This window comes from Stenella coeruleoalba (assembly GCF_951394435.1).
Source record: "Stenella coeruleoalba genome assembly, chromosome: 13".
Classification (NCBI taxonomy): Eukaryota; Metazoa; Chordata; class Mammalia; order Artiodactyla; family Delphinidae; genus Stenella; species Stenella coeruleoalba.
The window spans coordinates 85,005,981-85,029,694 of record NC_137159.1 but is presented as its reverse complement, the minus strand read 5'-3'; positions in this window follow the sequence as shown (position 1 = coordinate 85,029,694).

Genomic DNA, 23,714 nt, shown 5'->3' with positions numbered 1-23,714 from the left:
CCCATGAACGCTGCTCCATGGCAGGTGCATCCTGGTGGCCTGTGGGAGCGTTTCTCTCTTTTCTCTAAACAACCTGTGTGGAGAGCACGGCTGCTCGTGCTCTGCTCCTAAGACCACGCGACATTCCCAGAGGCCCCTGGAGGCTTGATGTGATAACAGCCCGAACGGTTCGTCACATACAACGCCTTTCTTAAAATCTCATTCCGCTTTTTTTTTTCAGCTGAAAGATAATGAGCCTCACTAAGGTGGTGATTTTGTTTATTCCATCAGGAGGGTCCAGCAGCCTGCTGCTTCCAGCCGAAGCTCTGAGGCATCTGCCCTAGTCGGTGGAGAAGATTCTGCTGGAAGCTGACATGCTCCTTTCCCAAAGTACTTTTACTCTTGCAAATCGGTCTCCCCATCGACTAATCAGAAATGATGCCTCTTGAATTTTGTCCTCGGAGACTCTCCCCCTGGGACGTCTTTCCTGATGGACCAGGAGATGTACCCCAGATCACCGACTCTGTCACTGGGGACAGGCATGGCTGCCAGCCACACCCATCCAGGAGGACCCCCTGGCTTCCCTCCTCGCTCCCACTCTCCACTCAGCCAGTATTTCCCAGGGCCGAGCACTGCACCGGCCGCGCCCCGTGGAGACTCAGGGAACTCAGGCCCTGCCTGCCCTCAGGCTGCCGAGCTTACCTGGCACTCTCTGAGACTCCCAGAGGTGGTGTGACCACTCACAGCATCAACTTCACTGCTGAAGTCTTGTCCACTTCACCCCCGGGGACTTCCCTTGGTCTTCTCACATTCGCTGTGACAGTCCCACAAAGAACCACCGACGCGTCCTGTGTACCGGGCCTGTCTGGGTGAGGCAGAGGCAGAGCGAGCTAAGGTTGGGCCATATTTTCAAGGCTCTCAGGGGAATTAACACATCTGTAGGTGCTGGGGAGAAACAAGAATATTCTTCAGGAACTCATCTAACCCAGGAAATAATTTCCTTAAGGAACTGGAATCTTTGGCCTCTCAAATAAGCACACTCAGTTAAATCAAGGCATAGTTACTCAAGGATGACATCATTTTATACCACAGAAGTCTGTTCTGTGACAAAGAAGAGGTGCACCCCTGCCGATGGACATGCATGCATGTGCCCACGCATGCTTACATCGAAGGTGTACGGAGAGCAGCCTTTTAAGCAAGTCAAAGCATTTTGTTTCATCAGTGTACCCATTTGGCCTCAAAGCCACTTTTTCCTTGAGGCTTCATACTCAAGTTGGGGACACAGGGCCACAGAGGTGGCCAGCAAGTGAAGAAAGTGCTATGGTCCCCCCAATAAGAGACCAAGAATTTGTGCCAGCCTTCCTGATGTCCATCTATACCATTGCTACTGGCCCTCACTGCCCTGCAGCTACTGGTCACCTCAGATCCACTGCTATAATTTTTTTTTTTTTGTATTTAAGGCAAAATGGATTTAGAAAGTTTGTTGTTATATTTACTGGATTGCTTAAACGAATTCTATGAAGTCTTAAAGAAAAAACACGCAAGAAGAAAGTGTGTCTACGATCTCTTTCTCGAGGAGAGCTCGGTGCAGCACTCAGGTAATAGTGTGGTACACACCTCTCTTCTCAGAGACAGAGCCAATTTTTATCCCATCAGAAGTTGCACGGGGTGATCACAGTTCCTTGTAAAGCTGACAGGGAGAGAAGGACTCTCTCGTTGGTTTAGAGTGTGTTGGCATCCACCCCTGTGAACATGACTTGTCTTTCTCTCCACTAGGAGAGAAGCCCAGGCCTGTCAGGAGACCCACCACGTGGGTGGCGAGGCATGTGCTCTCAGTATGTGCCTGCAACAGCTGTGTCCTTTGCATGTATATGTGCACCTCAGACCTCCCTCCAGAGAAGGAAGGGACGCGCCGGGTCTAAGAGCAAGCAAGGCTCAGACGGGTCCAGCGCCTTTCCCTGGTCCACGGCAGGACTGGCCAGGCCATGGCTGGCTTCCCAATCCTGCCCTCCCCGGCCTGCTTCTTTCAAGACACACTTCCTACATTTCAACACACACGGACTGAACTCCACATGAGGGAGATGATGTTACCCTGGACGGTTCCGTCTTTGCAGAAGGATATTTTGAAAACATCCTCCATTGCTCTGCCCACACTCCCTCCCAGCAGGCTCAGGCTCTGGCTCTTGGCCAGCACCATGGACCGTCCTGCCAGGCTGTTCCCTCAGCTGCACCCAAGGGTGGGGACTGGCCGAGGAACTAGACACTCCCAGCACAGCTGTCTCGTCACCAGAGCTCAAAGCACTCATACCTGGAGGGAGAGAAACCCAGGCCACACGCCTGACAGCCTGAACCCCTTGGAGAACACAGCCAGGACATGCCTCCCGGCCTGGAGCCCAAGCGTCCAGGCCCAGGGTCAGCTGGATGCCAGCCCCCAGCCTCCCTCCTGAGTCCACCCCTTGACTCTGCACAGCTGGAGTCCCAGAAGGGAGTAATCACTCAAGAGAACTTTGAAAATGTTCAAACTGAATAAAAGTGTGGTCGTTCATGGTTCCTTTTCTTCTTTTTCTGCCATCTGGAGCCACAACCTGTCCGGTTTGCAAGCCTGGATCCGTGTCCTGTTGGCTCCTGTCCCTTGTCTGTCGAGCCTTCTCCCGGGTGGTTCTCCACAGAGAAGGGATTTGCTGGCTATTTCTGTCCCCTTCCCTGCAAGCCAAAGCCCCAACAAGCTCTCGCTGCATCCCAGCTCCCTGGGCACCTCTGCATCTCCCCGCTCTCCATCTGCCATGAAGATATTCCTGCCTCTCCTGCTCCGATACGAGGCTGGGCGGGCACGCGCATGTGAGCCCGCCTTCTCTTGGCATCACCGCTGACACCTGCCCATCTGAAGGGCCAAGAGACCACCTGAACCGGGGGCTACATTTAAACTACATTTACAATACAATACACTACATCTTAAAGGAACGACTTAAAATAGATTAAAATCCAACTTTAAAATACATTTTTAAAGTAACCAAAGAAAAACAAGTAGAGGAAAATAAAACCACAAAACAACATGCTCCCAATCCTTAGGGATTAAGGCTTTGAGTTCCCAAATTGCTACAAGTACATACAAATCACTGTGTTCTTGCACAGGACGTGAGCATGTTATAGGTCAAATTGTGTCCCCCAGAAATATACACTGAAGTCCTAACCGCCACTACCTCCAAATGTGATCTTATTGGAAATAGGGTCATTGATGTAGATTTAATGGATTGAGTTAAAATGAGATCGTACTGGAGTAGGTGGGCCCCTAATCCAATATAATGAGTGTCTGCATAAGAGGAGGGACATTTGGACACAGACATGCACAGAGAGAAGGCCATGTGAAGACACTGGGTGAAGGTGGACTTGTGCCAATGGAAGATGAGACTTGGATGATGCATCACAAGGTAAGGAAAGCCTGGAGCTGCCAGAAGGTAGAAGAGACAAGGGTGTATCCTCTAGAGGTCTCGGAGAGAGCATGACCCAGCAAACACTTCGATTTCAGACTTCTGGCCTGAAGTCTCTCACTTTCATCGTGAGAGATGAAATCTGTTGTTTGAAACCACCCAGCCTGTGGTTTTTTGTTAAGGCAACTGTAGGAAACTTGTGTAATGCGAGTACAACCACAATAAAATATCCTCTCTATAAATAGCTGTAAAATGTATATTCTTTGATAATATTATATTATTCATCCAACAAATACTTATTCCACATGTATTTTTCCCAAATTGCTCTATCTTTGAACAAAAGATTGTTTTCTTATCAGGTGCCAGTCATTAAGGGCATACAACAGTAAGTCAAGTATCTACATTTATTCTCAAGAATCACAGGTTGGCAGTGGAGTTAAGCCCTCTGTATAAAGGAGTTCACATGGGAGAGAGTATTAAGTAGTCAGGAGAGGCACAGACCAAGTGTGACAGGAGTGCCGGCTGGGAAAACCATGGGGGCTTCAGGGAAGGGGTGGTATTGGACATGCCAGAGGTGGCAGTTGACTCCATGGAGGTTGGGGAAAGTAGATTGAGAACATCTATATAGGGACAGGTGCCCAAGACAACCTGGATAAATGAGGGATGGCTTACAAATGAGAGACGCTTGAACCAACACTTAAGAAGACGTGACAGTTGAAGGTAGAAGATGGTGGTGGTAGTGTTGGCTGCCATTTCATTTTAGATAAAATGAAAAAAAAAAGAATAAAAAGAAGCAGAGAGGCAAGAGAAAGCAAGCAGCCCTCAGCAAGAGTGAGCAGAGGCCAGATCATGAAAGTCTTCAGGGGGAAAATAAATTGTCTGGATCTTTGTGGAGCTCATGGTGAGGCTTTTCTAATAGAGTGGAGGCTTCTGTGACTGTTGTCGTGTTCCCATGTTTCTCTGGTTGCATAAATGTTCTGACTTCCTTTCTAGACTTAAAATATTTTACATCTTTTTTTTTTTTTTTTTACTATATATCTAGAACACTTAGTTAAATAGTTGTATTTTGTGCCTACTTCAAGAGTACTTGAACTCTGGGAAGTAAAGCCTGTTTCTTCATCTAGCCTGTTGGATTTACCCTACTACAGGCGTAGATACACCCCTGACAATGATTATTCTTGACTCGGGGTGGGATGAGCCTTAAAAGGCAATTGAATCATACCTCAAACTCATCAAAATCACCCCCTCAACCTCCCTACCCCACGCCTCTCCCACATATCCACTCCCCACTCCCTTCAGCATTTTTGGTAGCTGGTCATCCAGATCCTGTGATTCAGTGATAAAACAATCACCACTTGAAGTGATTCATTTCATTGTTGGTTTTCTAAATTGAGAGAACAGGCAGGGAAAACCGGAGGCTTCCAAGTCTTCATCAAAGTGGCCCAGCAACATCACTCAAGGATCATCTCACTAAAAGCAGTAAGCAGGTCATCATTCTGTAAGGGGTGTGGAATGACCCTTGGTGGACACCATGGGAGGACAGCGGACAAGAAGGCAGTCTCCCTTGTTCCCTTCCTTTCTCCTCTGTAACCATGGCAGTTGCCATGGAAATCACACCCTGTGATAGTTTCTTTTGACTCACAGCTGTTGAAATCACTAACATAGCCTGGGAGAGTGGATTTTTTTTTAAAGTGTGTGTTTTTAAAAAAATGATCTCTCCTGTTAGAACCATCCTGCTGGAGACAGGAGCAGCTGCTCGATAAAGGAGAGGGGCTTCAGCAGCCGCTTCTTGTCAGTGAAGAGTAAGGTGCAGAGAAAGAAAGAAGTGGGAGGACATTGTCATTTATTAGCCACCTGCTTGGTGCTGGGGAGGATGATAGATGCTGAAAAATCAGTTTCTAAGCTAATCCCCAACTTTGACATAAAAAATTTTCTCCACTTTGTAGATGAGGAAACTGAGGTTCAGAGAAAGGAAGTGGCCAGTCTAGAATTTTGCAGTCACTGACTGGCTGACCTGCATCTCAAATCTCGGTCTGTCTGGCACTGAATGCAATATTATTTCCACCACTTTATATTCTCCAGGTTGTGTCAAATCATCCTTGAGCCCCGTAGCTACTGGCTGCTGCAATGTTCTCTGTGAAGTAAAGAATTTGGTCTTGCCCAAAGATAGGTCTGGTCTTTGCCCTTGGCTTTTGGGAGGTAACCTGTGTTATATTTGATAGGATCTTTATTGATCAGGGCACAGTCTGGCCTGAGGATGGGACAGCTACACCTGATAGTCTTAGGATGGGAACTAGCCACACAAGAAGATGACCATGCAATGTAGGGTGGAGCTTTGGACCACAGAGTAGCACTAGACCTGGAAGCTGAGATCAAACATGTGGGTGATTAATCAATCATGGTTACTCAATGAAGCATCAATGACAGCTCTGAAATGTGGGTCTCAGGGAGCTTACGTGATTGACAATACTTGTGTATCAACACGTATCCATGTCAGGGGGTAACGCGTCCTGAGTCCATGGGGAGAGGAGCATGGAAGCTTTGCCTTGAAACCCTCTCAGATTCTGCCCTGTGCATCTCTTTCTTGGCTGATTTTAATCTGTATCCTTTCCTTCAATAAACTATAACTGTGAGTATAACAGCTATCAGTGAGTTCTGAGTCCTTCTAGGGAATTATTGAAACTGAGGGTAACTTTGGGAACCCCCAACCTTGCAGTTGGTGTCAGAAGTGAGGGAGACTTTGGGGACTGTGCCCTCGACTTTCTGTCAGCTGAAACTCTCATGTATCCCTAAATCATTTTTTAAAAAGACTGGTATTCTAGCTTATTTCTCAATCAATAAAGCAAACTTAATAAGGAGCTTCTGTGGCTCAGTCTCTTCCCAGCACACATAGTGGAGGATACGTGGCATTCAATAGATCATTTTCTAGTTCTTAGTATGAGGCAGGGACTCTCGTTGGTGGGTTCATCTCATTATCCTCGGTGCCTAACCCAGTGGCCAGCAGAAAGCAGATACTCAGAAGTTTCTGGGAACATAAGCACCCATAAAACTTCTGTTCTGTTCAAAACACATGCTACAGGGGCTTTCACAGAGCAATGTGTAGACGTATACATCAGTGACATCTGGTTTCAAGAGAATGATGACTGTCTTACTCAGCTCCAGCTGGCATAACAAAATGCCATATACTGGGTGGCTTAAACAACAGAAATTTATTTCTTGCAGCTCTGGAGGCTGGAAGCCCAAGCTCAGGGTGCCAGCCTGGTTTGGGTTCTGGTGAGAGGATCTCTTCTGAGTAACTAGATGCTGCCATTTCACCATGTGCTTCCGTGGCCTTCCTTTGGTGTGTTTTCAGCGTCCCTCAGAGAGCAGGCTGTCTGGTGTTTCTTCTTATCAGGACGCTAATCCCATCAAGGGGCTCCCACCCTCATCACCTCATTTAACTCTAATCACCTCCCAAAGGCCCCACCTCTACATACCATCACAATGGGGGTTTGGGCTTCAACATATGAACTTGGGGTGGGGGGCAGGTACAATTCCATCCATAGCAATGACTTAAACTACGGTGACCTGGAAAGCTTTACACAGAAGTAGGAATGATGAGAGTGAAAGGGGTGGAGAGCAGGGGGCTGAGGGCATCACCTGCAGGGTGACTCCCAGGAGAAGGGACTCACCTTTTCTTTAGTCTTTAATCTTTAATCTAAGTGTACTTGTGAGTGCATAAGGGGACATGGGAGAACAGGAAAGCACAGATCTCCATCAGCAGAGGAAAGATCTCAGCAAATTCCCCACATGTTATTTGGTTTCCCTCTGTATTAGGACAAGTCATTAGGAAAATGGGAGAGAAAAATCCACTATTCTGCCGGGTGTCCACAGCCTTGTTCTTATCACTCCCACCTGAGGAGATGGCAGTCCTGGACACTGCCAGCAGTCCACAGCCTTCCATCAAGGAACCCCCTACACTTGGAGTTCTCCTTGAAATTCACAAAACACTTAGTATAGCCTGCAGTGAAGCATTCAGGAGAGTTAGTGCCAACATGTCACAGAAAAGGGAACTGAAGTTCAGAGAGACCGATGGCCAGCTGGAATTCCCCCTGCTAGTCATAGCAGAAGGGTGGGGTTTGGAATCCAGCTCTCTGGGTCACAGGGGAGAGCTCTCTCCATGCCACAGTACTGCCTTCAAGTAGAGGGACGTGGTTCCCAGCCAGGGAAGTAACGGTCCACCTTTGGGGCACACCTGGAAGGTCACACATCTTTAATAAACATCTCCTTTTGTGTGTTCTCCCAGGATAACAATATGAGAACTGAATTAATGCTTCTGTCTCTGGAAGGGCATGGACAGAAAATAACAACCTGTGACGTTTTGAACAAATTACTAAATTTCAGTCTTCTCTAAAACAAAGAAAGAAAAAGAAAGTGAAACTAAGTGGGAAGGTAAAAATTATGTTTGCAAGCATGAAAATCATTAGCTTCCATCTTTTCCTTTAATAGTTATCTTATTTATTTATTTTCCTTTCTTCTTTTGGCTGCATCTGGTCGTAGGTGCAGCACATGGGATCTTTGTTGAGGCGTGTGGGATCCTTCCATTACGGCACACAGTCTGCTCGGGTTTCTCTCTAGTTGTGGCGCTTGGGCTTCTCTCTCACTGAGGTGCACGGGCTCAGTAGTTGTGGCATGCGGGCTTAGTTGCCCTGCAGCCTGTGTGAGCCTAGTTCCACAACCAGGCATAGAACCCGCATCCCCTGCATTGGAAGGTGGATTCTTTACCACTGGACCACCAGGGAAGTCTCCTAGCCTCAGTCTTGACATCATTAGAAGTGGATGAAGATCATGTTCTCCAGTGCCTGGCCCAGGTACCTGGTGGACAAGGGCACCAACCTTAGAGATAGGGGTGGATAAACAGCAATAGGCTTGGGGGGAAATGGCACTCTCAATTTCTCTCATGTCGAGTGTGCCTTAACTGTCACAAATGAAGATGGTGATACCCAATGGCCTGGTGGGTGTTGCCCACAGGATTGGGCATTATGGAGACCCAAAGCAAGAGGAGCTGAAATTGCCTATATTGGGGTTGATTACAGAATAATCAGATGTGAGAAATGGGAGAAGTAATAAAAACCATTTTTTCAAGAATTTTGGTAAAGAATAGAAGAATCTAGATGAAACAGAGTCAGAGAATTTTATAAGCAGAGTGTAGTGATTATGAGCTCTCAAGTTGAGCTGCCTATGTGTAATCTTGGCTCTGTCAATTTTTAGTTCTGTAACCTTTAGCAAATTACTTAACCTCTCTGTGACCCAGTGTCCTCATCTGTAAAGTGACAAAAACCATGATGACAATTATGATAATGATAATTTATTTCCTAGGTTTTTGCAAACAGTAAATAAGTAAATATATGCAAAGTGCTTGAGACATTGTCTCCCCAATGGTAAACTCAACTCGTGGTAGCTATTATTAATCCTACCAAAAGCTGAAAATGAGAAAGGAGAGAGGTTGAGTGGTATTTTTGGGAAAGGGGCAACACTGAGAGATGATATTTTTAGGGTAAGGGGGGTGGGGCATGATTTCCCATTGCCCTGCTGTGATTCTAACTCCTTCACTGCTGGAGTGTCCAGGTCTTCTTCCCCAGTGTGCAGGGAATTTCACACCAAGCACTGAGGATCTAATGATGAAAAGATAGGCGAGAGGAGAGATGTGCAGGACATTGAATGAGACAGCTGAGGAATCCTTCAAATCATGTCTTGCCTTCCTGTTCCTGTACGTGGAAGGCTAGCTTCCTATATTACCTACGTTTCCGTAGAATCTGTGACCAGATGGATCACTCAGATGGAAGGAACAAGACTGAAAACCACTTAGGAATGACAAATAACGCTCTTTGATGAAACATTTGGGTCTTCTTGACCTGTGCTGAAAATGGCCATTTGAATATCACCAGCTATGAGTTTAAACTCCCTTTTATTTGTTCATCATTCATTAAGAATTTACCAGGGATAAGATGACAAGAGAATTCTATTCTCTGCCTTCATGAGGTTCATAGTCTAGTTGGATAGACATAAATGTAAATGGTGACATGATACAGTGTGACAATCGCTATGAAAGACACCGGAGAGCCTGAGGAGAAGGTGCCTTGAGTCTGGCTGGTGTGGGAGGGTGGGTGCTGGATCTTCCTGAAATGGAGGACTTCCACAAAGTATCTTATGGACCAAGAAAGAGCTCATCAAATTAATACAAACAAAAAAGTTGTAGGATGTCGAAGCCGAATGTGCAAATTCTTGGTAGCCACTTGGAAACTGCACTTCTGCTGGTCTGGCACATGGGTTGGGGCATTGAAGGATATATTGATTAAACATGAGGTCCATCTTGCATTATCCAGCATTTGCTGTACTCAACCTCAGGAGAAAAATATTGTGGACATAAGGTGACCATGTACAGCAGACAAAGCAGAAACGTGACTGCACCCCAAAGTTCCCGCTGGGAGAAATTCTCTAACCAGGAATGGGCTCTCTGAAGGTACATGAATTTACTGCTTCACTCTGCGAAGTGTTCACATTTATGAGTTTGAAGCAATAAAGCCTTATGCTCTCCCAAATGATCTGTTATTACCCGTCTTCCATATCCTGGTCCAATGAACCCTGATCAGTGTGACCAAGTAGTATGACAACTTCATGCCAGAACTTCCATGAGCACAGGGGCAGCGGGCTGGGGGATAGAGCTGCAGCCATTCAGGGTGTCCTTAAAACTGCTCCAACTTTAAGATTCGATGTTCTAATAAACTTTGCAACTTCTGTATCCTTCTCTGCATTTACTTTAAGTATTTTTAAAGGAAAATGTAGCACTTTAAACTTAACATAAAGCTAAAACTATCCAACAAGTGGAGGTTTTGTGATGGGTTACAGGCGACAGTTGCAAGCAAGGCTTAGAAAAGGACAACCACCAGCCTGAGGGAGTGAACAACTTCATACTTGTATCTTTTCAACCAGATTGTTGAATTTTTCAGGGCAGCAGGTGAACCCCATTTCTTGGTTTTGTAATCCACGTTATAATGAAAAAAAAAACTGACGGCCTCCTAAATGCAGAGCATTGTATTAGATGTTGTGTGTAGGGGGGAGAGGGAGAGAAAGAGGGGGGGGAGGTTTATTGGTTTCTAGTAGGGGAGAGAGATGTGCACAGATAAATGTATTAAAACATATACACAGGTAAATGTCTTAAAAATTTAATTATAATATATTCTATTTTCATTAGAGACCACTGAGTACAAAAAATTCTGTCTCTATATAAATTCTGTCTGGGGACTCATGAGATGGCGTATGGGAGATAAACCCTAAGGGGAAAGGGAAAATCTGAAAGACAGGGTGACAGATGTGGGAGAGGAGTGTTTTCACCTGTGTCCCTCTCCTGAGACCCCTCAGACACACAGTACAGGCTGCGTCCGCCCTTCAGAGACAGGTGAAAGGATGGGTGGATTGGTGGATGATGAACAGGTAGATGAAGGAACAGATGATTCACTGATTTGGTTAGAATTGGCTGCTTGCAACATGAGAGAAAATATTTGGAAGTGATTTGATCAACTCCTACCTCGTTTGTATAGTGGTCAGGTAACTTCTGAAAGAGAGGGAAGGTGACATTTATGTGCTCCTACTACAATGGCAGAGTTGTTCCCAGGCCCTGTCAATCATGTCACACTCACCCTCCGAGCTGTATATTGTCTCCATTTCACAGATGAGAAAACTGAGACTCAAGGAGGCCAGCAAACTGCCTGATTTCACACGGCTCTTGAAGGGAGAGACTGTGAAATCCAGACCTGCCTAATGTGCCCAGGTCCAGCTGTCTTTGGCCTGAAGTTCCCAGGAAGCAGGGAGTTCAGAAGTGGCAATGGGTCTGCATTCTAGTTAAGTTGATTGCTATCCTTTCAGAGTTTAGAGGCCCCATGACTCTGGTGCTGGGGAGAAATGTGCTTCTTCCTGCCTCCCCGCCACCATGTCAGTCCTTCCCCGAGGCCAAGACTACAGTTTAGAAGGTGTCAGCCTGGTGCGAGTGGGAGTGGGAGAAAGGTCAGGGCTCTGACAGCAAGGGGACTGCACCCTACCTTTTTTTTTTTTTTTTTTTTGCTGCACTGAGAGGCACGTGGGATGTTATTTCCCCAACCAGGGATAAAACCCATGTCCCCTGCAGTGGAAGCACAGAGTCTTAACCACTGTACCACCAGGAAAGTTCCCACCTTAACTTTTTTAATTGAAGTAGTTGATTTACAATGTTGTGTTAGTTTCAGGTGTACAGCAAAGTGATTCAATAATTTATAAATATGCAACTCTTTTTCATATTATTTTCCCTTATAGATTATTACAAAATATTGAGTATAGTTCCCTGTGCTATACAGTAGGTCCTTGTTGGTTATCTATCAATATTTTATATATAGTAGTGTGTATATGTCAATTCCAACTCCTAATTTATCCCTCCCCCCTTCCCCTTTGGTAACCATAAGTTTGTTTTCTATGTCTGTGGGTCTATTTATGTTTTGCATATAAGTTTATTTATATCATTTTTTTTTTTTTTAGATTCCACATACAAGCGATATCATATGGTATTTGTCTTTCTCTGTCTGGCTTACTTCACTTAGTATGATAATCTCTAGGTCCATCCCTGTTGCTGCAAATGGCATTATTTCATTCTTTCTATGGCTAATATTCCATTGTATACATGTACCACATCTTTATCCATTCATCTGTCGTTGGACATTTAGATTGCTTCCATGTCTTAGCTATTGTAAAGAGTTCTGCAATGAACATTGTGGTACATGTATCTTTTCAAATTATGGTTTTCTCCAGATATATGCCCAGTAGTGGGATTGCAGGATTGTACGGCAGCTCTATTTTTAGCTTTTTAAGGAATCTCCATACTGTTCTGCATAGTGGGTACACCAACTTACATTCCCACCAACAGTGTAGGAGGGCCCCTTTTTCTCCATGCCCTCCCCAGCATTTATCATTTGTAGACTTTTTGATGATAGTCATTTTTTTTATTTTATTTCATTTTTGGTGATGCTGCGTGGTTTGCGGGACCTCAGTTCCCCAACCAGGGGCTGAACCCGGGCCACAGCAGTAAAAGCCTGGAATCCTAACCACTAGGCCACCAGGGAACTCCTAATGACGGCCATTCTGACCCGTGTGAGGTGATACCTCACTGTAGTCTTGATTTGCATTTCTCTAATAATTAACGAGGTTAAGCATCTTTTCACGTGCCTTTTGGCCATTTGTCTGTCTCTCATATAAACCAGTCAGGAGAGCCGACGGGGCACAAAAGAAGGAGTGAGAACTGTTCTACCCACAGTGTGGTGAGGAACAAATGAGGGCCTGGGCGTGTGAGTACAGAGGGCTGTGTCCTCTCTGGATGGCTGCACAGTGAGCTCTGATTCCCTTTCTAAGTAGCTCTCCCATGGATGAGTAAATGTTCATCCACTGATACGGACAACTGGGTGCCACCCCTGACATAGAGTCACCGAGTGTCCCGAGGAGGCCACACGCAGATGTGGACTGGGTCCCCTGCCCATCCTAGTGGTCCACACACCTGCTCTGTGCAGGGGTGGTGACCGTGAGATCAGGACCAAATCTGCTGAGGGTCGTGCTGATGTCAGTTTATCTCTCTCACCCTGGCATAGCTAATTAGATAGATGGTGTGCATGCAGCTTCTGCTCTGCAATCATAGACAAGACCAGTGGGACACTCTCCAGGACCAAACACTGCTGGGACAGTCTGCATCAGCATCAGCATCGTCTGCAGATGCAAGCCTTCAAGGCTGGTCCCAGCCCCACAGTGTCTGATTCATCAGGTCTGGAGAAGGGTCCAGAGCCTGCACTTCTTATTTTTTTAATTTTATTTTTTTAAATTGACGTATAGTTGATTTACAATGTTTCATGTGTACAGCAAAGTGATTCAGTCATACATATACATATATATGTCTATTCGTTTTCAGATTCTTCTCCATTATAGTTATTACAAGATATTGAATCTAGTTCCCTGTGCTCTCTCCGAGCCTGCACTTCTGACAGTTTTGGGTGATGCTGGTGTGGCTCATCTAGGGCCACACCGAGAGAACCGCCACGCTGGGCGTGTACCAACCCCAAGCCTCTGGCAGCTCTGCACGGGTTGGTACTTCCCCGGGAAGTGCCAAAGCCTGACTGTCCTAAGCATATATTATCAGCACTGATGTGCAGTCTTGCGGTTCCACGTCACATCTGATTTCTCAAGCCCTGGGCATTTTGAAGTCAGTGATAGTCAAACGATGCAAATGCCTTTTGCTCATTGCTAATATGTGACAGGCATCTCCCAACACACAGAAGTGAACTGGGAAGTCCTGGCTTTTCTACCACTGAGAGAAAAAATGGAAACAAGAACATGGACATTTTTTACTGATACAGAGAAGCAGATAGATAGATAGATAGATGATAGATAATAATATATATTGATAGATAAGATACATCAATATATAGTGATATATATATTGATATTGTTATATATCTGTATTAATATGAGAGAGAATTTGAGAATGTTCCATGGCAGCCAAAGATAAAACAGAAAGGTCCAAATCAAGGCAGCCTCAGGCTTTAGGACCTTAGAAACAGTAAACCCACAGTGGGGGCAGGTGGCAGAACAGGTGCGATGATCCCAGAGTTAAAGCCGGAGCTCGGCAAGACACCTCGGGTGGCAGGGAGATAGAGACAAGGTGGCAGGGAGTTAGAGACAAGGATAAAACACAGGGCGCTGTGATTGAATGATGACAAGACAGCTCGGCTGGCTGAAGCAGTATGTAAAGACCAAGGCTCTCCCCTTCACATGTTTTATTGGTGAAAAATTCCCTGAGGAAAGTGACTTAAGATGCAGCCTTCTTCATTCCAAGTACTCAGAAATGTTCATTTGTAAAGACTTAGGAGGTATTTTGTTACCGGCCTTTGGTTTCTGTTTGTAGGATTATTTCAAAAGCTTGGAAATTGTTTTCAAGGACTTCTCATGCATTCATTCAAGAAGTATTTACTGAGTGATTCTATGTTGTAGTCACTACTTATGCCGTGGATAAAAAACAAAAAAAATGCCATGGTGTTTCCATCACGGGGCCTTTGGTCAAATAGGTGAATAGACATTAACCACATAATCTCCCAGCTAGGTGAAATGACCAGCGGGCTATGGAGGACGGCCGTGTGGGACTTCCACAATGTGTAATAGAGAAATCTCACCCAGATGAGGCAGTTAGAGAGAAGGTCTGTGAAATTCGCCCTGTGCACTGAGACCATGACAATGACTAGGATGTAACTAACGCAGAAGCAGTGTTTTTTCACCCTTGGAGCAGTAGATCCCATTTCATCCTCCCAGTGACCCTGCAAGGTGGATGACATTATTAGCAATTTAGAGGGGGAAGCTGAAGCTAAGGGTCATAAAGCAGGAAGTAGCAGATTGGATTCATACCTTGGTCTTTGGTGAGTCCAGAGCTCTATCTTGACTACCTCATCATTATTTTGTATGAGAAAAGTGACTTGGGAGACAGGTGTCTGAACTGGAAGAGATCTTGAAGAAGAAATAGTTTAACTTCCTCACGTTATGTGTAGAAATGAAAGAACTAAGATCAAAGAGGAATGGGTTTCAGTCACACATGGAGTTTGGGACAGAAGCAGCGTGATTTCCTGCCTCCACATCAGTGTCCTTTGTGGTCCAGCACGCCTCCACCAGTTTCAGGCTACACTGTTCCCTACCTGCAGCCAATCGCTGCGCAGCTGCACAGGTAGCTTTCCAACTTCCCCAAGCATGGGCATTGCCTGGAGGACTAGTTCAAAGATTGCTGGGCTCCACACCCAGAGTTTGTGATTCAGCCGGTCTGGATGGGGCTGAGGATTTGCAGTTCTAAAAAATTCTCAAGTGATGCTGTCCCAGGACCACACTCTGAGAACTAGCTATCAGCTGCCGAGCCAGAGCACAGAAAATGCCTGTGATGAGTGTGGCTCAAGTTTTTGAAATCTGACATATGCAGAAGTGCCTCAGATACTCTGGTTACATAACTCCCAGGCTTATCAAAGCCCCCTGCTCTTACTCACCATCCTGTCTCATCCTGGACTGGCAAATCCAGTCCTGCATCCAAATCCCTTCCGTCTTTGACATCCAATTCAAATGGCACCCTCTGTTGGAAATGCCCACTCTCCCTCTTCCCCCAGTTGGGATTCGAGCTATGCTCAACCCTCAAGGCATCTTATTAGTCTCAGCATCAGTTTCACCATGGTCTTCCTATTACAGTTATCCGTTCACAAAGATTATGCCTGACTCATTGTTGTATCTTATGTAGTGACCTCCACCCTCCTAGCACAAACTAACTCTTCAGTAGACATGTATTCAGTGAAAATGTTAAACCTTGAAAAGCATTTAAGCATATATTTTCACACTTTATATTCCTAAAAGGCTTATGAAGCAGTTTGAGCAGGAATATCCCCCCTTATTTTTAGAAGAGGAAAAAGAGGACACACACACAGGAATTGCAAATGGCACATTCAAGAACCATAACTGCTCCATCTTGGGTCACGGCAACAAATAATTGGTGCATTCCAATTCGATATCGAGGAGAGTTTACAAAGGGACTGTTTACAACGATGTGGGTAGTGTCTAGGGAAAACAAGGATGAAGCAGACCCTGGGGTGAGGAACTATACCACACTGGAGTGGACGCTAAACCCTGAGAAGGCACCATGTGGAGAGAGCCCCCTGAGAAGAGCTCTGGACCTTGGTAGAGGGAGTTAGCACCCTGCAGCCACCTGCCAGGAAGGGAGCTGGACATGTGAATTCCCCCATCTCACCACCCATCCCCCCAACCCTCATCTCTTACCCTCACCTCCCAGTTGTCAAACTTAGCTGGAAGGCAGGAGATGAAGGAGCCCATTCTCAGGTCCACGTACATGGGCCTCCGGCACAGAGCAGAGTGGAGAGGCTGGGGAGCAGGTCCGGAAGGGCTAAAGGAAGACATCCCAGGCATTTATTCCAGCCTCCAATTGTTTGCATTTTCTCCTCAACCCTGCAGCTTCAACAGACTCATAAATCTTCCTGTTAAAAATGTCTACTCCGTGGAATGTAGATGGTTTATTGATAAAGACAGGGAAGGTTAATTAAATTTTAGATGGAATTGCTTTGGAAAAAGGCTCCTTTTAGAATTCACACTTTCAAACAAACTTTCTGCTTTAGGGGTGCTCATTTCTTTAAAAAAAAAAAAGTCAACAAACCATAACACCGAAAATGTTGTTTCATGCTGTCTTGTTACAGACTGCTTCACTGAGCAGGTTGTATGTTTATAATCTATGGTAGGACCTAACATGCACTGGGATGATGATAAAAAAATGAAATGAATGTCAACAAATAAGTAAGGATGCAGTTTCTAAAGACTGGTGGAATTCTTAGTACAATAATCTTTGTTTTTTCTAAGTCATATATATTTTATGAGTCTGAAACTACTGATGCCAATAAGTCTTTGGGCTGTGGAAGCAGAAGAGGAACACAATGTGATGTAGCACAGCATAGTATATGAAGCAATCATTCAAACATAGCTTGCAGTACATACGTCAATAAACTTCCAGTGTATTGAAGCCAGTGAAGTATAGGAGATATTCAAGCGGAAGATGCTTATTCAATGCACTGTAAAAAAATCCATTTTTCCTCGGCTTGCCAAATGTGCCTGAGAGTTATTACTAATTTATCATGAAAAAAGCAACCACCAGTGTGATATAAGCAAGGAAAGCTGGGTAATTTCTCATGTTGTTCTTTTGGACCTTGAGGGGATACCAAAGGGATGTGATTATAATGATTGTAGTCCATGGGTGGGATCTTGCCTTCACTCAGCGGACATTCAGATAGTGCTGAGAATGCTGGTGTGGATGTCAGAAGACTTGGTGTCGACTTCCAGCTCTTCCAGTAGCCAGCTGGGCCACCCTGAGCCTCAGGGGTAAGTGGAGAGGAAGGAAATGGAAACCTGAAGGTCCCTTCCAGAGATGGAGTCTGTGATTCTCCAGAGAGGTGGAAACCTGGGTGCACACTGTATTACATTCCACAGTCTCTCCTCTGGGCCCGCAGCCTGACCATCTTCTAGGGGAAGATGCCCACTCCTGCAGGATTTGACTGACAGCAACTCCTTCTGCCTGTCTCTGAGCAGCTCAGATGATGAAGGCGTTCTGTAGAGAATGCTGGCTTGTGAAGCCCGAAACAGTAGCTCTGGGACAATTTCAAGTTGAAGAATCCTGAGCAATTGTGGTTGTACTTGCTTTCTATGTCAGCATAACAAACTACCACAAACTTCATAATTGGCATTTCTTATCTCACAGTTTCTGTGCATCAGCAATCCAGGTAGAGCTAAGTTGAGCCCTCTGCTCCAGATCTCACAAGGCTGCATCCAAAATGTCAGCCAGGCTGCTTTCTCATTAGCTGCTTACATCGGAAGAGATCTGTTTCCGAGCTCCCTCCTACTTCAGTCCTGGGCGTTGTGGAGCTCATGGTTGCTTGCTTCCTTAAGGCCCACTGAAGGGTCTCTCTTTAGGAAGGGGGTTTCACCTGATTAGGCCAGGCCCACCCAGGATAATCTCAAACTTGATCAAGGTCCCAAGTGACCTGGGGCTTTACTTACATTTTCAGAATCCCTCACCTTTGCCCTATCACAGACCCTAATCACAGGAGTGATGCGCCTTCTTAATCAGAGCCCCTCCGTACTCGAGGATAGGAGACCGTACAGGGTGTAGAAGACACCAGAGGACTGGGGTCTTGGGGACCATCTTAGAATTCCATATGCTAGACCACAGATAAATACTGTCTATATCCCGTTTGTTTTAAGAGCAGGAGCTCTAATTCCTTGAAGAAGCTGTCATAACTGGCGCTCCCACTCTGGCACGCTAGGCCAGCTCCTGGCTCCCCACTGCACACTGAGTTTTGCTGATAGTTTATCATTTCTCTGCTTGGTTTCCCCAAAATTGTCTATAAATTACTTAAGAGCAGAGATGGACTTTTTATATCTTTGTATTTATACTTAGCCTGTCAACTTGTACACAGTGGATACTCAGTAATTAATGATTGATTGATAGTATTAAAAAAATACTTGATATCTATACAGTTCTTCAAAGTTTATATATCACTTTCACATGCTTTATTTCATCTTATAGCTCTGTGAGGTGAATACAGCAAAAATTAATGTATAATATTCAAGGTAACTTATTGAAAGATGCTTTAGTAGCAATGTTGAATTAGCTATGCTGTCAACCATGTAACATACAAGGAAAAATTGCAGAAAATAACTTTTTTCTAGATCATACCTGTCCTGGCTTATATTTTTTACTATTACTAGAACTTTTTGTTTACTTACAAAGCCCCCGTTATTTTATTAATGTTGCACAAAATGTTAGTACTTCTGTATTTAAGGAAGCGGCTCTGGGGGAGGCGTGCTTAAATGGACCCAGTGAGGAATCAGCATAAACTAGACGGTTCTCATTTGTAAATGTGTTTTCTCAGCTTTATTACCCCCCAGACATATTTTAAAGTGAAAATATTCAAATAGTATAGAATTGTTTAATGTGGCAGAACAAATGTCATGAGAGAAAATAAATGTAAACCTACAGATTTCATGAAAAAAATATGTAAAATAAAGCACTGCTGTAGCAAATGATTCACTTAAGAAGATCATGAGCCATGAGATGTTACATCCGCTGGCCCACGTACACCCTGCTCGTCTCACTCCCCGCTCAGCTGTTCAGAAGGGGAAGCTATCTATCAGGTCCTCTCAGTGATCTCCCATGAGAACGCTGTTATGTTTGGAATGCAGTCTGCATTCCAGGAGAAAGGCACTACCTTCCTTTTCCTTCAAGAGATGCTAGTCAAGGCCACTTGCTCACATTTTCAAATTTCTTATATTTTTTTTCCCTTCCAATTTTGCTGACTGTTGGAACCAGGCAAGAAGAACAGTGTGCAGTGACCTGCCCAGAGACAAGAAACTAGTGCAATGAGTCTGCAGCTTAAAAAGCAGGAACACTCCTCCCTATGGAAATGTTTCACTGTAGTTAATAATTAAGCTTACATTCAAAAGTTTTATCTCTGAGCTGCTCTCAAGGAGAGCATTCTGTTCCAGCAAGAGTAACTAACTTGTAGGACTTCTGAGCTGGAAGCCCCAGTTTGGCCATCAAGTAGTTGTGTGACTTAGGCATGTCACTTACTTTCCTTAACTCTAAAATGTTTTGATTAGGCAAAATCCAAGCACTCTTTTTGTCTTTGAATTACATTGTGCAATAATATACATACTATTTTTTTTTTTGAAAATTCTTCACTTTACACATTTTAAACCCCAAATGTCCCTCTCATCTTTTTTACATATCAAGTGTGATAATCGAATTGCTTGCCTCTGGAAAACTGGAGATGGTCAAGCAAAACATTCAAGGTGATTGAACTCAAATTCGTTTCTTTTACACCAACCTTTAATGCATAGATAAAGTGTTGGACACTGACTTATTATACACTGGTAAAAGAACTTATCTACTCCAGTGAGAAAATGTCAAGGATAAATATATACAAAGCTCATTTGGAAAATCATTTTGAATATCCGATGTTAAGTGGGAAAATGTTAGTGATGGATGGTCAAATAGAGAGAAAGTTATAGAAGTTTATTGATGTTGTCCCCTTGAATCTCATTTCCCTGAAAGGCCTCTCCTTCAGAGGGGCACGTTCCCTGCAGCAAACACATACCAGGCTCAGGGAGATTCTTGTGATGACCTATGGATAGTGTAACTAACAACTAGTCTATACCTAGTATAGAAATGAGTGTTTGTTCCCAGATTGTCTAGCTCCATATCCCAGGGACAAATGTTTTCTTTGAACTATATCACAAATTGTGTCAAAGTGTTATTTAAGAGATTAAACTGGCCTCCAATGAAACATTAATCATGTGACATGATTTAATTTACAGGGACAACTTGAGAAACAGAATCTCTTGCTAGTCTCACCTGCACAAACGTCCCCTCCTGTGTGGCTGAGCCAGCTTGGCAGCCGAGAGTGGGAAAAGCCACAAGGTGAGAAGGACCATATGTCGTAGAGTCTTGCAGATGGAAACTAGGAAACCCAAGTTACAGTTACACTGGAGAACGGACTGGAGCGGGGCTGAAAACTCAGAGAAAATGTTCAGGATAGGGACAGATTGAATCCACAATGTGTTCCATGCCACAGTGTATTGTATTACGTGTGACCACTGTCCTTGGAAGAGAAGTGTCCGTGGCTTGTCACATCTGCTGTAGACCGTATGGTGTGTGTTTGCTTCAAACTACAGTTGACCAAGCTCATACAATCAATGATAAATCATCTTCCCTGTTTTCTGTCAGCTTTCCTGAACTTGCTGCATGTGGGTTGTGAAATTGACTTTTGCTTCCTGGAAATTAACACAGAGAAGAAAAAAAGAGCAATTATAAAATTCACAGATCCACAAAAATAAATAGAGCAAAATGTTCTCTCATTTCTATCCTGGAGAAACAAATCTCTATACAATACTAAAATTATAAAGAGGACACCGTGTAATATAACGGTTAATATTTTCAACAACATCCTTCAGGTAAATGCAATGGTGAGTTTCAAAGTCCTGCCCTGCACAATATTCTACTATTCTCTGTTTACTTTCTAAAGAATGTCTGACGCTGCATAGGAGTTAGCATTTTGGGGTAAAGCAGCGCAAGAACCACTCTACTACCCGGGTTACACGTGTGCCTTCCCTTGAAGATGATGAGTTGCTGAGGTCAAGAAGAATATCTAATCATTTCATCATGAAATAGCCATGTAACATAGCCAAGTTGTTGACCTGATTCACATACAACGTACATGTGAAATTCCGGGGGATTATTTAATGTATGTGGATGCAGATACATACGCATATTTGCCAACACACACACAGATTTTTCGTAAATTATTATATAGGATACTAACACGGATGACTTGAAGTTGCCTTTCCTGTGCCAGGCCTCTGATCCCTGGGAGGGAAGCATGTTATAACTGGTTCTCCTCAGGATGCATCTGCTCACACTTGCCCACACTGAAACTCAGCTGCCACTTCCCGCCCACTCAGCCAGCCTGAGGAATCTTTTTGCTGCCGTCTATGCCTGTCAGCTTGACGTCTTTCTGTTCAATAGCATTTTTAGCATTGTCTGCAAACTTGGAAATGACATGCACACCCCCTCTTCCGGATTAATAAGTAAAAGAAGAAATAAGATTCATCCTGTATTCTGTAAAACATTCATTTATTCTTAAACGTTTTTAAAGGAACTAGTTTTTAATGTTCGTGGTGCATTTTTTCTTTTTTTTTCTTTTTTAGCAGTCTCTTGGTAATGGAGATTTGAGCAATTTTAGATTTGGGTGTTTGTGAAAATATTTGCAAAGGAAAAATAAAATCATCGAGTGATAAAATATTGGGTCTGAAAATATCATAGGAGCCTTTTAGATGAACACAGGCCTCTGAAGTAATCCTTACATCCTCACCATAGTGTCCCAAGGTTGATTGGAAAGGCAGTGTCACAGAGACAAAGAGACAGAGAGACAGAGACAGAGAAAGACATAGAGAGAGAGAGAAAGGAAGAGAGACAAAGATAGAAAGACAGGGAAACAGTGATAGAGAGAGAGAGGTTAAAACAAAAGAGGGTCCATGGACTTCCCTGGTGGTCCAGTGGTTAAGACTCTGTGCTTCCGCTGCAGGGGCCCAGGTTCGATCTCTGGTCAGGGAAGATCCCGCATGCTGCGTGGCCTGGCCAAAAAAACAAAAGGCGGCCCAGCCTTCACCTGATTGCACCGACAAAGGAGGGCCAGCTCCATACATAGTCTCTGTCCTGGGGCTGGAGTAGAACAGAGCAGGAGGGTGTGGATACCAAGGATTCCCTCGAAATCTCCCCCCGCTTCCTGGGATGAACTTGGGATATGCATGTTCCCAAAGGATCCCTGGGGATGAGCTGGCCACAGCCAGGCATGACCTGGCCTCTCTTCACCAGGACTGTGATCAACCCTCCTGGAAGGAAGCCCTGCAGAAAATGCATTAACCTTTATCATCCACCTCATTCAGGGAATTGGAATATTTAGAACTAAATCAATATTTTAACTGGGGTTACGACTTCCTGGAGAGTAAATGACTGTTCCCTGTGCACAGTCCACAGTTGGCCAAGGGGATTTGGGGCACAGTAGGATTCCAATGCGATGCTCAGGCTACACCAGCCAGGATGGCTACACCTGCCTCATCAAGTCAAACTGCACGTGGAAGCACATACTGAGGGTTAGTCAAACGTGAACGACAATCATATTTGCCATTATAGTAAATGTTCTATTAACATTTATGGAAAGAGCATCAAAGAGAGAAAGGAATGCGGGGCGTTCCTCTGCCCCCGTCCCCAGGGCCCCACCCCACACTTCAGCTTCATGTCTGTCCCATTCTCATACCATCCCCACTCCGTTGTGTGCATGATAGGATTTGTATTTCCTCCTTCTTTTCTTCCTTTCCTCTCCTCCCCGCTTGCATTCAAGATTATGAAACTTTGCTGTGGGCCCTGCCCTTCCTTCTCTTTCTCCTGTTCACCCTGGTGGTGTGTGGGTGACATGGGGAGGGGGGCCCCCAAATACATATCAGCCCAACAGCCATAAGTCTCCTCCTTTATTATTAGGAAACAAAACAACAACAACAAATGGCATCATGAATATGAACAGCATTGTCAGGTGAATTAGCTGAAGTGCTTTTTTTTTGTACTCCGTCCTCAAATTTAATGGAATAATGTGTCTTGCATATATAAGAAGAAAAGATCTACCTTCAAAAAATGGATTTTTTTTGATGGTAATGGAATATCAGAGGCTTTTAGGCTCCAAAAGTATTGAAATTATACAGAAGAGCTGCTTCTAGCTAAACCTTAGTGGCCACAATGCCACTAGTTCACCAATCTTTAGATTTGTGGTTTGTTTCTGTTTTATTCTTCTGAGTTTTCTACTTTCAGGAGCTTTCTGGACAGAGATTCTTGAACCTATCGAGGTCCTCCATGACATAAATTAAATACGGACTGCTTTTGTTTTCTCTTGAGCCAGGAAATTACATGTGAAATTTTACCTTCCTAGGATACGATTTTGTGCAATCACTCAGTTATCAGAGTTTTTGATAAGTCTAATTCACAGAACTCAGTTTGTTCATCAGTTAAATGGGTTTAATAATGTCTGCCTCACTTATTCCACAGTGTTTGGTGCCATTTCTTGCTATGCCTACATTACGGATTGACATGAGGTGTCCTTTCTGGAACCACTCTCATAGTGATCT